Below are 13,475 nucleotides of genomic sequence, written 5' to 3'. Positions count from 1 at the left end.
TAGCAGCTGTTAGAGGTTGTAATGGGGACTGATGGTGCAACTGCGTAGAGGGAGAGGTTCGGTTCTCATGGTGTATAAGAAAGCGCATAGTGTCTACAAGTAACCTTTCACTGCCATTCATGGGCCTGGGTATAAGCAAGCAAGAGGAGGGGCTAGGAGGAGATTCAGAGGAGCAGGGGGAAGGTAGCCAAGGATGGAGTGAGATGCAGGGTAGGTGTCTTCCTAAACAATAGTGACTGCCAATGTTTTTGAGTTCGTCAGTAATGGTAGAGGGCTTATCAGTAATGTGAAGCTGGAATGCTCCCATCTGTTTGGTAGTGTGTGTGGCTGGGTTCTGGAGATAAAGTAAAGGAACATTTGGACAGTGGAAGGTTGCCTAAAGGGATTCCAGTAGGCTGTCATCGGGAGATGCATGAAGGAGCAGCAACAGGGATAGTTGTTTTTGTGGTTGGGGTCCAAATATGATGGGGGTGGAATTGACATAAGGAGAAAGGTGCCATAAGTAGATGCGGAGAAGTGTGGCAGCTTGTTGGTATGAAATGTCTGGGAAGTTCTCATCAAATCTGTCTATAAAATAAATAAGTTTCTTAGGCGGGTGAAGGTGAGGGCTATTAAAGGAGGTTTGGAGGTGCAGGGAGACGGGAGAGGTAGCCCAGTCGGCCTGGAGAGTGGGGATGGCTGTGTAAAAGCAGGAAGAAAGGGAAACACAGAGCCAACCGTTCTTTGCTAGAAAAGGATTGGAGGCAGTGAGGAGAGAGTGGGTGAGATTGATAGTATGCTGGAGGTAACTAGGGTGAGGTAGAGAGTGGCATAAGAATGGGAATGAGAATAAGAGTGTGTATAAAAGTAAAGAATAGAACTTCCTCAGGGTGGAAGTATTGGAGGGTGCTCTGCCACCAAAGATCGTCTATCCACTCCAAGAGGGAGTCAAGAGTGGCGGTTTGGGGATAGCACCAGGAGATATCAGCTGTGATGTCTTGGAGAAACAATGTAAACCAGCAGTGTAAACAAGAGCAGGTCATTTATGAGTAGTCGAGAATGGTGAATAAGCGTATGACTAGACAGAATATAGTAGAGATGTTAAGTTTTTGGGGCAGAGTCCAAGTAGTGGGGGTGACTGCATAAAGCCCTGTTGCAAAGAGTAGGGTAAGGATGGATAGCTCTAATAGAATGAAGGGATATATTAGGCTCATAAGGGTTATATTGTTCTTCAGAAATGTGAGTGAGTTTAAGGGAAGTGGGAGAGAATACTTGCGACTTCCAGGAGGAAGAGGAGATATCAGGCAGACTGTCTGACAGACACAGCTTTATCCTGGAATAGTGAACCCAATGGGGAGGGTCCTGTAGATGGATGGCAGTTGGAGTCCCATAGATGACTAAGTAGGGTCTGGTCCATCAAGGTTGTAGAGTTTGAGGGGTCAGATTCTTAACAAGAACTGATCGTCCAGCTAGGGTGTCTTCATATGGCTGGGAATCTGGAGTAGGCAAGAGAAGATTAGCAGTCTGGCGAATTTCCTGTCTAGCCTGCTGGAGGACTGGAAGATAGTCACCTAGAGGGCTGGTGTCTGGGATGAGGTTGGGGACAAGTAAGAAAGTGCATCCATATAAAAGTTCAAATGGACAGTACCCTGTAGCATCTCAAGGACAGGCTCTATTTCTGAGAAGGGCAAGAGGTAAAAGTACTGTCCAGTCCTTTTTAAGTTGGAGGCTGAGCTTGGTGAGGTGTGTCTTTAAAAGGCCACTAGTCCGTTCTACCTTTCCTGAAGACTGAGGACGGCAAGAGGTATGACGGTTCCACTGAACACCAAGAGCCTGAGAAACTGCTTGGGTGATTTGACTAATAAAGGCCGGTTTGTTATTGGACCATATAGAGGTAGGAAGGCCAAACTTAGGAATTATGTCCCACAGAAGGGAGGAAATGACTGCGGTGGCCTTCTTAGACCCTGTGGGAAAGGCTTCTACCCATCCAGTGAAAGTGTCTACCCAGACCAAGAGATATTTTAGTTTCCTGACTCAGGGCATGTGAGTAAAGTCAATTTGCCAGTCTTGGGAGGGGCAAATCCCCGAGCTTGATGTGTAGGGAAGGGAGGGGGCCTGAACAATCCCTGAGAGGTAATAGAATAGCAGATGGAACACTGAGAAGTGACTTCCTTGAGGATAGATTTCCACGATGGAAAGGAAATGAGAGGTTCTAAGATGGGCTAGCAGCTTATAACCTACATGGAAGAGGTTATGAAATGACGACAGAATAGAATGGGCCTGTGAGGCTGGAAGGAGATATTTTCTTTGGTCTAAGAACCATTTGCCTTGTGTGGGAAGAGACTGATAGGTGGAAGTTTCAGCTGGGGAGTAGTTGGGACTGGCCAGATGAGAAGGAGAAAAACTGCCGTGAGGGATAGAAATTGGAATGCTAGCTGCTTTTTTAGCTATCTTATTAGCATAAGCATTGTCCTGAGAGATGGGATCTGAAGCCTTTTGACGGCCTTTGCGGTGAATAACTCCAGCTTTCTTTGGAAGTAAAGCAGCCTGGAGAAGAGTTTTTATTAAAGAGGCATTAATGATGGAGGACTTTTGCATAGTGAGGAAACCTCTTTTTGCCTATATAACAGCACGGTGGTGCAGGATATGGGAGGCATATTTAGAGTCAGTATAAATATTGGCATGTAATTCCTTTGCAAGATTGAGGGCTTGAGTTAAGGCAATGAGTTTGACTTGCTGAGAGGTAGCGGAGGGGGGCAGAGCAGTAGTCTCAATGACAGATGTGGAAGATACTACAGCATAGCCTGCCTTTGCTAGTGAGTGGCGATTAGGCCTGGTGGAACTGCCATCAGTAAACCAAGTGTGATCAGGGTGAGGAACAGGAAAGAAGGAAATATGGGGAAATGGCGTGAATGTCAGGTGGATCAGAGAGATACTGTCGTAGGGGTAAGGTGTGGTATCAGGAATAATGTGGGAGGCTAGATTGAAGTCCGGGCCAGGAACAAGGGTAACCGTGGGAGACTCAACAAAGAGTGAGTACAGCTGAAGGAGCCAGGGAACAGGAAGTATATGCATCAGGTATGAGGAAGAAAATAGATTTTGGAAGTTATGAGAACTGTAGAGAGTGAGTTGAGCATAGTTTGTGATTTTGAGGGCCTCTAAAAGTATTAGGGCGGCAGCAGCCACCACATGCAGACATGAGGGTTAGGCTAAAACAGTAAGGTCAAGTTGTTTGGACAGAAAGGCTACAGGGCGCAGTCCTGGCTTTTATATAAGAACTCTGACCACACAGCCCTGCACTTTGGCTGTGTGTAAGGAAAAGGGTTGGGATGAGCTAGGGAGAGCTAGTGTGCAGGCAGCTTCTAGGGCTGTTTTTAAGGAAAAGAAAGAGGAGTGGTGAAAGGATTTAGGACCTATGGGGTCAGCTAGGTTTGGTTTTATGAGTTTATATAATGGTTTTGTTAGGATGGCAAAACCAGGTATCTAAAGGCGAAAGTACCCTACCATGCCCAGGAAGGAAAGGAGTTGTTGTTTTGTAGAAGGGGTTGCGGTTTGGGAGATTTGCCAGACACAATCAACAGGGAGAGCATGTGTGTTTTCATGAAGAATTATGTTGAGATAGGTAATGGATGAGGAAGAAATTTGGGCTTGACTGAAGTAATGGGGACTGTCCATGAAGCCTTGCAGCAGTACAGCCCAGGTAATTTGCTGAGCCTGATGGATGTCAGGCTCAGTCCAAGTGAAAGCAAAGAGAAGCTAGGATGAAGGGTGCAAAGGAATAGTAAATAAATCATGAGATCCAGAACAGAATAATGGGTTGTGGAGGGAGGTATTGAGGATAGGAGAGTATATAGCTTTGGCACCACGGGGTGGACAGGCAAGACAATTTGGTTGATAAGGCGCAGATCCTGAACTAACCTGTGAGACTTGTCTGGTTTTTGGACAGGTAAAATGAGGGAATTGTAAGGAGAGTTCATAGGCTTTAAAAGGCCATGCTATAACAGGCGAGTGATAACAGGCTTTAATCCTTTTAAAGCCTGCTGTGGGATGGGATATTGGTGTTGAGCAGGGTAAGGGTGATTAGGGTTTAATGGGATAGTAAGGGGTGTATGATCCGTCGCCAAGGAGGGAGTAGAGGCATCCTATACTTGTGGTTTAAGGTGGGGAGATACAAGAAGAGGATGTGAAGGAGGCTTTGAACTGGGGGAAAAGGCCACAATGAGGTGTGGCTGTAGCCCAGGAATAGTCAGGGAAGCAGATAATTTAGTTAAAATGTCTCGACCTAATAAGGGAGCTGGGCAGGTGGGGATAACTAAAAAGGAGTGCATAAAAGAATGTTGTCCAAGTTGGCACCAGAGTTGGGGAGTTTTATGAGGTTTAGCAGCTTCAATACCCACAACAGTTATGGAGGCAAGGGAAACAGGCCCTTGAAAAGAAGGTAGTGTGGAGTAGGTAGCCTCTGTATTCATTAAGAAGGGGGCAGACTTACCCTCCACTGTTAAGAGTTAACCAAAGCATCCGTGATGGTCCAAGGGGCTTCTGAGGCGATCAGGCAGTGTCAGTCTTCAGCCGCTAAGCTGAGAAGATCTGGGAGGGAGTCAGTCAGAGCCTTGGGCCAGTTGGACAGTCCAGTTTCTAGTGGGGTTCCGCACAGATGGGACACAGCTTGGGAGGAATCCCGGACTGCAGGCATTCCTTGGCCCAGTGACCAGATTTCTGGCACTTGAAGTGAGATCCTGGGGAAGGAAGTCCTGAAGGAACGTCTGACCATGTTGCTTAGGCGTTTTGAAGTTCTTGTGTGCTGGAGATGTGGCTGGGGTTTCTCTCACAGTGGAGGCAAGTAACTGCAACTCAGAAATACATCGCCTCTACTCTATTATTGTACACCTTGAAGGCGAGGTTAATTGAGTCCTTTTGTGGGGTTTGAGGGCTGGAATCTAATTTTTGCAGCTTTTTCTAATGCTGGGAGTGGATTGGGTAATAAAACACATAGAGAATAAGACAGCCTTCTGGCCTCTCTGGGTCTAGGGTGGTAAAGCGTCTGAGGGTTGTTGCAAAACGGGCCATGAACTCAGCTGGGTTTTTATACTTGATGAAAAACAGACTAAATGCTAGCTGATTTGGGAGAAGTCAGATAAAGAAAAAGGAGCATTAACCTTGACTATGCCTTTAGCTCCAGCCACCTTTTTAAGAGGAAATTGCTAGGCAGGTATGGGAGGGCTAGTTGCGGAACAAAACTGTAAGCTGGACCAGGTGTGAGGAGAGGAAGTCATAGAAAGATTATAGGGTTGGGGAGCAGAGGCTGAGGAAGAATTGGGACCTGGCTTGGCCCGGCGAGGAGCAGCCTGGGGAGAAGGGGAGAGGTCAGATGAGTCCGTAGAAACGAAGGATTCAAAGGACTCAGAGCTTGGGGTGGAGACTGAAGGAACAGACAGGAGAGAAAGAAGAAAGATTTGGGACAAGTCTCACTGGGAGTAGAGACTGGGGAGGGACCAATGTGTAAAAGAATGTCTGGATGTCAGGCACCTCAGACCCCATTTGCCCATTTTTTGACAAAAATTATCTAGGTCTTGTAGGATGGAGAAATCAAAAGTTCCATTTTCTGGCCATTTAGAACCATTGTCGAGTTTGTACTGAGGCCAAGTGGTGTTGCAGAAGAAAATAAGACACTTTGATTTTAGGTTAGGCGAGAGTTGAAGAGGTTTTAAGTTCTTGAGAACACAGGCTAAGGGAGAAGAAGAGGAATGGAGGGTGAAAGATTACCCATAGTGAAGGAGGCAAGTTTAAAGAGAAGGGTAGAGACATGGAGAAGGGGGTGGGTGAGCAGCCAGAGCAGGCATCGTTGCAATTGACTTGCCACCAAGGGAATGTAGGTGAATGACCAAGGCAGGCGTCCCTGCAGAGATCAGACACCAATGGGTGAATAATCAGAGAGGCATCCCCACAATGATTACACTCTAAGGGAAGGCTGCCTTCCGGAGTCCGTGACCGGAGCAGGAGTTTTGGGTCCACGGATAAAATGTGTCTCCTTTGTCTCTACCAGAAAACGAAAGGAATTGAAATTAAGAGAAGGGAGATATTGAAGGGTGGCGCCAAGAATGAAAGGAGAAAGAAGTTGAGGGATAGTGAGAGAGGTAGGAGAAGACAGTAAAAAGAGGCCGCTTACCGGATTTAAAATTGGTGGAATGTTCCTTGGGTTGGTTGGTCTGAGGACCCAGGGTCATAAGTGGATCTCTTCACGGAGTGAGGGTGAGGACAGGGGGCTGGTCTCCTGAAGGAGTCCCGCTGACCCGGGTTTTGGCACCAAATGTCTCACGTGTCCATGTGAAGAGACCCCCAAACAGACTTTGTGTGAGCAACAAGGCTGTTTATTTCACCTGGGTGCAAGTGGGCTGAGTCCGAAAAGAGAGTCAGCAAAGGGTGGTGGGATTATTATTAGTTCTTATAGGTTTTGGGATAGGCGGTAGGGCTAAGAGCAATGTTTTGGGGGCAGGGGGTTGATCTCACAAAGCACATTCTCAAGGGTGGGGAGAATTACAAAGAACCTTCTTAAGGGTGGGGGAGATTGCAAAGTACATTGATCAGTTAGGGTGAGGCAGAAACAAATCACAATGGTGGAATGTCATCGGTTAAGGCTGTTTTCACTTCTTTTGTGGATCTTCAGTTGCTTCAGGCCATCTGGATGTTTACCTGCAGGTCACAGGGGATATGATGGCTTAGCTTGGGCTCAGAGGCCTGACACTTATCAGACCTCTGAATGGATAGGTGGGATGGATACTGAAGAGTCAAAACACGCGCTTGCTCCATTTGGGTTGGAGAAGAGGAGGTTAACGTGTGAGGAAAAGGACGTTATAGCTTTCTGAAAATATGCAAAGGCCACATTGGCTCTGAGGATGTCACAGCTGAACAATCCCTCAGAGGTCACTAAGCCTCTGCTTGTTCAGGGCAGAAAGTTGTGGCCCAAAGAGACTAGCATTTTGACTGAGATCACCAGCAAGTGAGCAGCTGAGCAATCATGTGGAGAAGAATGAGAACTTTCTGGATGAACACAGAAATAGCACTAGAGCCAAGAACTGTTGCAGGAAGACACTGTGGCAGAGAGTGAGAAAGGCTGTCCACAGCAACAACAACCAGTTCTGTCATACTGTGACCACTAACGTCATACCAAGAGCTGTGCTGCATGCTCTCCGGCATGGCTCACTCACCCTTCAACACAGAGCAGGAGCTTCATCACTGTGCCCATTTTACATGCAGGAAATGGGGAAACTGAGCTCAGAGGGGCTGAAATATACCCAGGAGAACCAGTTAGGAGATAGCCAAGTGCAGAAACCCAGCTTTGAGAGACTTTAAAATCCATGCAACAACTAAAGCAAATGTTAAGCTACTTTGTTTTTTTCTTCTCTATTTTGTTTTCCATGAAATTCAAGGCTGGGTGGGTAAAGAAAGGAATTTTATAAACTTGCTCAGGCCTGGAACTTTTCCCAGAGCCCTGGGGGCAGAGAACCAAGTTGTGTAGACACACCCTCTTGGCCAGAAAGTTCTTTTAAACAGCCATTCCAGCCTGCTCAGTTCCTGTTTGTACCACTAGGAAAGGACCGCCTTGAGTTTGAAGTGGAGTGGAGGAAACTGGCTCGCATGGAAGATTTATGTTGCTCCTGACTCCAGGCAGGGTGGGGCTTCTCTTCTCTAAGCCACAGAAGTTCTCTTCTATGTATCCCTGAGCTGAGAGTGCCAGAGACTGCAGAGAGGTTAAGCAACCCACCTGAGGTCACACAGCAGGGAAAAGGAGATCCCAGGACACAAAGTTGATTCTTCTAGACCTCAGAGCCCATATAGCCTCTTCCTGAAATGACTCTCAGAACAGAAGTGGCCTTGGGAACAAGGAGCATGAACCAAGGACTGGAGCTGGGGGGCTGGAGGAAGAAACCCTCATTCCACTCCAGACCCAGAAAACATCTCTCTTCTTTGGCTTGCAATGGCCTGAAGTTTAATGACTCAGAGGGGCCCAGCAAGAACTCTGCCCCAAGAGATCTCAGCTTGTGAGCAAAACAAGAGTCTACACAACACATTGTTTTTATTGTTTTGTTCCCAAACCAACAAAGCAATGTTCAGCCGGCAGCCCCAGCTTGCTTGTTTGTAGAATGAGAGCTGTTGGATTGGGAGAACTGTGTGCAGGGGCTGCTGGCTAGAAACAGTGCAGGATACCTATAGGAGTCTTGTGGCTTGGGTCTTGACTCTGCTACTAACTCACTGTGCGACTTTGGCAAGTCATGTCCCTTCTCTGAATCCAGCATCCTTACGCATTGGAGACGGAGGATGGGAGAGGGTTCAGGAGATTCTTGCAGGTGGAGTCTCCTCAGAGTCCACTTCCTGAAGAAGGCTGCGCCTCTGAAGAGGCCAACTCCGATTGTCCCCATGACCCTTTGTGCCTTAGCGTGAAGGGGTTCATTGTGTTTCCATCAAAAGCATGTTTTGATCTGGGAAGATAGGTAGGGTCTGTCCCTCTATGGGACAGGTCACCAGACAGAAGCCAATCCTGGATCAGGGGGTCCTGCTGTTGCAGTGGGTATAGCAAGGTATCCTTGTCGGGGCCTCCCCCAGCCCACCTGTCAGTCTCACCCAGGGTCCATGTCACCTCTGCCACAATAACTTCTTTCAGTTTCTCAAACTACTTTCTCACCTCTGGGTCCTACTCCAGGTGATACAAAAATCCACAGTTCCAGTCCCTGGCCAGGCCCTCAGCTGGGTCAGAGACTCCTCATGTGACCTAGGCCTCAGTTTCCTCACCATTCGTGGAGTACTTGGGCCAGCTGCAACTACGACATCATTCTCATATTAGAGGACCCCATTACCTAAGGGGAGGAGGCAAGAGAGAACGCAGCAAGCTCCTGCAATCCCTGCCCAGCCAGTCCCTTCTGCATGGTGGCTGGCGGGGCCCAGTGCAGGAGGTACCATTCTGCTCTCATTACTGCTGTGACCTGTGGTGTGTTTGTGCAGAGTTGCCAAGAGAAAAGTCATAGGACTCAAGTTCCAAGACTGCCTTTAGGAGTCTAGTGAAACCCACTGACCCTGTGGGTTGAACGGAGCTACCCTTCAAAAATATAGCTGCCTGGAACCTCATATGGAAAGATATAGCTGCCTGGAACCTCATTTGGAAAAACCTTGATTTGGAAAAAGTATCTTTGTAGATGTAATGAAGGATCTCATGATGAGATGGTCCTGGATTTAAGGGTGGGCTCTAAATCCAAAGTCAGGTCTCCTTATAGATGAAGGGAGAGGGAGATTTGAGGCACAAAGAGGGGAATGGCACATGGAGATGGAGGCAGAGATTAGAGTGGGTGGGCGGTGTGTGCACAGTGTGGTATGTGTGTGTGGGTATATGTGCATGCTGTGTGCAGTGTGTAGGGGGTTATTTATGTGGGGGGGTGTGTGGTGTGTGGTGTGTGTGGGAGGGTATGTATGTGGTGTGTGCATGGTGTGTGGGTGTATGTGTGTAATATGTGCATGGTGTGTGTGGATATGCGTGTGTGGTGTGTGTGGGGGGTGTGTACTGTGTGGGTATATGTGTTGGGTGTGTGTGGTGTGTGTGGTATGGCATGTGGGTATTTGTGTGTGGTGTGTGATATGTGTGTGTGTGTGTTTGTATGTGTGTGTGGTGTGGTATGTGTTGTGTGTGGTGTATTGTGTGACTATTTGTGTGTGGCATGTGTGTGGTGTGTGGGTATATGTGTGTGGTGTGTGATGTGTGTGTGGTGTGGTGTGTGTGTGGTGTGTATGGTGTGATGTGTGTGGTGTGTGTGTGGTGTGTATGGTGTGATGTATGTGGTGTGTGTGGTGTGATATGTGATATGTGTGTGGTGTGGTGTGGTTTGTGTGGTGTGTGTGTGGTGTGATGTGTGGTGGGGTGTGTGTGTGTGTGGTGCAGGTGTGTAGACTGAGAAGAGTAGAACACAAACCCCAGCTGAAATCCCGTCTGTGCTTCCCTCACCTCTCCCTGCCCCCATCCACCCACTGTCAAGCAAAATACTCACCCACAAGCCTGGACATTGTCATGCATCAGGAGCTGTCACAGGGGACAGAAACACAGCCTGAGAAAATGGAGAAGAGTGTGTTTGCACAACCCCATCCCAGGCCCTGAGCCTCGCTGGTCTGTGGTCTTCATGGGCACCATATAACACACTATTTTTCTTGCAGGTGTGGGGGAGGGAGGACTGAAACTCTAGCTGGGACACCACTGAGGATTCCAGAGTCTGGCCTGGCCTGGGTGTCTTATGAGGACATCTGAGTCATTCCAGCCAGGCCTGGGCCTATGTCTCTTGCCCTGCTGGAGCCTGGCAGGGGTGAGCCACTGCAGGCAGCTTTCTGGTCACCAGCTGCCCCTACTCTGGTCTCTGCAGGATCCAGAGTGGGGCTAGAGCACAGAGAGGTGCCTATGGCCAGCGTCCACCTGACCAGGGCCTCAGCCAAGCAGGAAGAGAGGAGTGTTTATTGTGCTGTGTCAAAATGACTGTGGGGAAGTCACACTTCCCTTTCTATGAGGCAGCGGTGAGGCCTGGCATGAGCCTTGATATCTCCGGAGCTTATGCCCAAGGACAAGGGATGTGACCAGCTTGCTGCACCACCCCACCCCCCCAGCCCTGCAGGAAATGGGAAGCTTCCCAAAGGACTCCATTTCACATCCCTGAGCACTGGGGGGCCCAGGTGCCTCAAATAAGCCCAAGCTCCTCTTCACAGGCTCTGAGGTCCTGTGGCATGGCCCCATCCTCACTCCTTCTTCATCCTGGGGAACTGTGCCCTTTCACTTCCCCCTGCTGCTTGGCCTCCTTTCACTTCTGCAGTGAGACAACCCTTCCTTCTCTGGTCCTCTCACACTCTGTTCTGCCCTCTCACACACTGTTCTACTTTCTCACATTCTATTCCACCCTCTCACACACTGTTCCACTTTCTCACACACTTTTCCGCCTTCTCACACACTGTTCCACCCTCTCACACACTGTTCCACCTTCTCACACACTGTTCCACCTTCTCACACTCTGTTCTGCCTTCTCACATACAGTTTTGCCTTTCCACACACTGTTCCTCCCTCTCACACACTGTTCCACCTTCTCACACACAGTTCCACCTTCTCACACACTGTTCCATCTTCTCACACTCTGTTCTGCCTTCTCACACACTGCTTCAGCCTTCTCACACACTGTTCCACCCTCTCACACTCTGTTCTGCCTTCTTACACACTGTTTTGCCTTCCCACACACTGTTCTTCCCTCTCACACACTGTTCCGCCTTCTCACACGCTGTTCTGCCTTCTCACATGCTGTTCCGCCTTCTCACACACTGTTCCATCTTCTCAAACTGTTCTGCCTTCTCACACACTGTTCCACCCTCTCACACTCTGTTCTGCCTTCTCACACACTGTTTTGCCTTCTTACACACTGTTCCTCCCTCTCACACACCTGTTCTGCCTTCTCACACACTGTTCCACCCTCTCACACTCTGTTCTGCCTTCTCACACACTGTTTTGCCTTCTCACACACTGTTCCTCCCTCTTACACACCTGTTCTGCCTTCTCACACACTGTTTCACCTTCTCACACATTGTTCCGCCTTCTCATACACTGTTCGACCCTCTCACACTCTGTTCTGCCTTCTCACACACTGTTTTGCCTTCTCACACACTGTTCCTCCCTCTCACACACCGTTCTGCCTTCTCACACACTGTTCCGCCTTCTCACACATTGTTCCACCTTCTCACACACTGTTCCGCCTTCTCACATACTATTCCATCTTCTCACAAATTGTTCTGCCTTCTCACACACTGTTCCAGCCTCCCTACACACTGTTTTGCCTTCTCACACAGTTTTGACTTCTCACACACTTCTCCGCCTTCTCACACACTGTTCCACCTTTGCACACTCTATTCCACCTTCCAACACACTGTTCTGCTTTCTCACACTCTGTTCTGCCTTCTCACCCACTATTCGGCCCCAGCATGCTTTACTTTTGCTACCAGGCTGCCTCTACTCTCTTCCTTCCACCCTCCATGTCTTGGCTTCCAGGCTTCCTTTCCAGAGAGGCTTGCCTTTAACCATATGATCGGGATTGATTCCCCTCTTTCCCAGTCCCTCTCATTCCTGATTTCTTTTTCAGTCCAATTATTTTCTTTCACAGTACGGCTCACAATTTACATGCATATAAGTATACATTTATTTGTTCATTTGTTTTGTATTTTGTTCTCAAAAGACTGTGAGTTGACCAAGGGCAAGGATTGTGCCTTTCCTATTCACTTATTTATGCCCAGTGGAGAGTGTTTGGCATATAGTAGGGGTTTGTATCTGTCAGGATATAACAAGTTATGATGCCATAACAAATATTCCCAGATCTCAGGGACTTCAAGCAACAAAGGTTGTAGCTCTCACTCACGCTACATGTGTAATGTGGGTGACCGAGGGCTTAAGCGAAGGAATTTGATTATCCCAGTCATTTACGGACTTGGGGTCATGGAGGCCCCCATTGTGATCCTCTGCTATTCACAGTAGAAGGAAGGGAAAGTAGAGAATCACACACTGGATTTTTAAGTTTTCACCTAGAAGTGACATATTTCATTCACTCTAATTTATTGACCAACACAGCTCATACAGCCCTGAAGAGCCAGACAGAAATAGAAGCAAAATTTTTGAACAGTCACATGGTAAACTAAAAAAGTGATCCCAATTGTCCAGCCCTCCTGCATCCATGCCTTTTGGCACTGGGATTTTGTTGTTGTGTCCATCAAGCAGTAGAATCTATTTCCCCACTCCTAGAATTGTGGTCAGCGTTGGAACTTGCTGTGGCAAAAGAATGTGGTAGAAGTGATGTGGAGCTTGAAACCTAGGGCTCAGAAGCTTTGAATCATTTCATCTTCTCTTAGAAACTTTCCTCTACCATGTAAACAAGCTTGGACTTGCCAACTAGAGGGTGAGAGATATATGACCCAGTCACCTTTGTCACCGCAGCCTACAGCAAGCCAACTGCAGGACATATGAGTGAGGTCCTTTCATGCCAGCCACTGCCAGCTGATCTAGCACAAAACCCAGCCAAGATGAGCCAAGCCTGACTAGATGACCACAACCACCCACTGAAGGACTTGTGAGCAATAATAAATACTTATGGTTTCAAGCCACTGAATTTTGGGGTGGTTTGTTACACAGCAATGGCAAACATTACAAACTCTAATGACAATATGTTTTTTAGCAAATAATTTTTTAATGAATGGAGAGCAAAACAACCACTTTCCCTACCTTGGCCTTCCTACCAAACCCAGGCTCAGCTCCTGGGAAATAGGAGTCATAATTTAAAATATAAGGACTCCTGGGAGTTGGTGGAGAAAAACTTAAAATGGAATGCCTAGGTTTCATTCTAATCCTGTTACAGTCTCACTCAAATAGATCCTTAGCTAAGTCCCTTTTCCTTTGTGCTTTAGTTTCCTTGGATGAAACATGGGCCAGATATGATGCTTTT

The 13,475-nt window shown here is 47.8% G+C and overlaps 1 long non-coding RNA gene across 2 annotated transcripts in view; it reads left to right on the top strand.

The window, feature by feature from the left end:
• Positions 1–13,105, top strand: part of LOC117079292 — a 45,108-nt gene extending 32,003 nt beyond the window's left edge. Inside the window, exons 2-3 of one of the 2 annotated variants that reach the window (XR_004435357.1) lie at positions 10,174–10,319; positions 12,886–13,105. This is a non-coding gene — a long non-coding RNA (uncharacterized LOC117079292). The remainder of the gene's footprint in view (positions 1–10,173; positions 10,320–12,885) is intronic. The other variant, XR_004435358.1, reaches the window with a different exon arrangement.
• The last annotated feature ends 370 nt before the right edge of the window (positions 13,106–13,475 follow it).

This window comes from Trachypithecus francoisi, unplaced genomic scaffold, assembly GCF_009764315.1.
Source record: "Trachypithecus francoisi isolate TF-2019V2 unplaced genomic scaffold, Tfra_2.0 Lachesis_group7, whole genome shotgun sequence".
Lineage (NCBI taxonomy): Eukaryota > Metazoa > Chordata > Mammalia > Primates > Cercopithecidae > Trachypithecus > Trachypithecus francoisi.
This window is presented reverse-complemented; position numbering and strand designations above follow the sequence as displayed.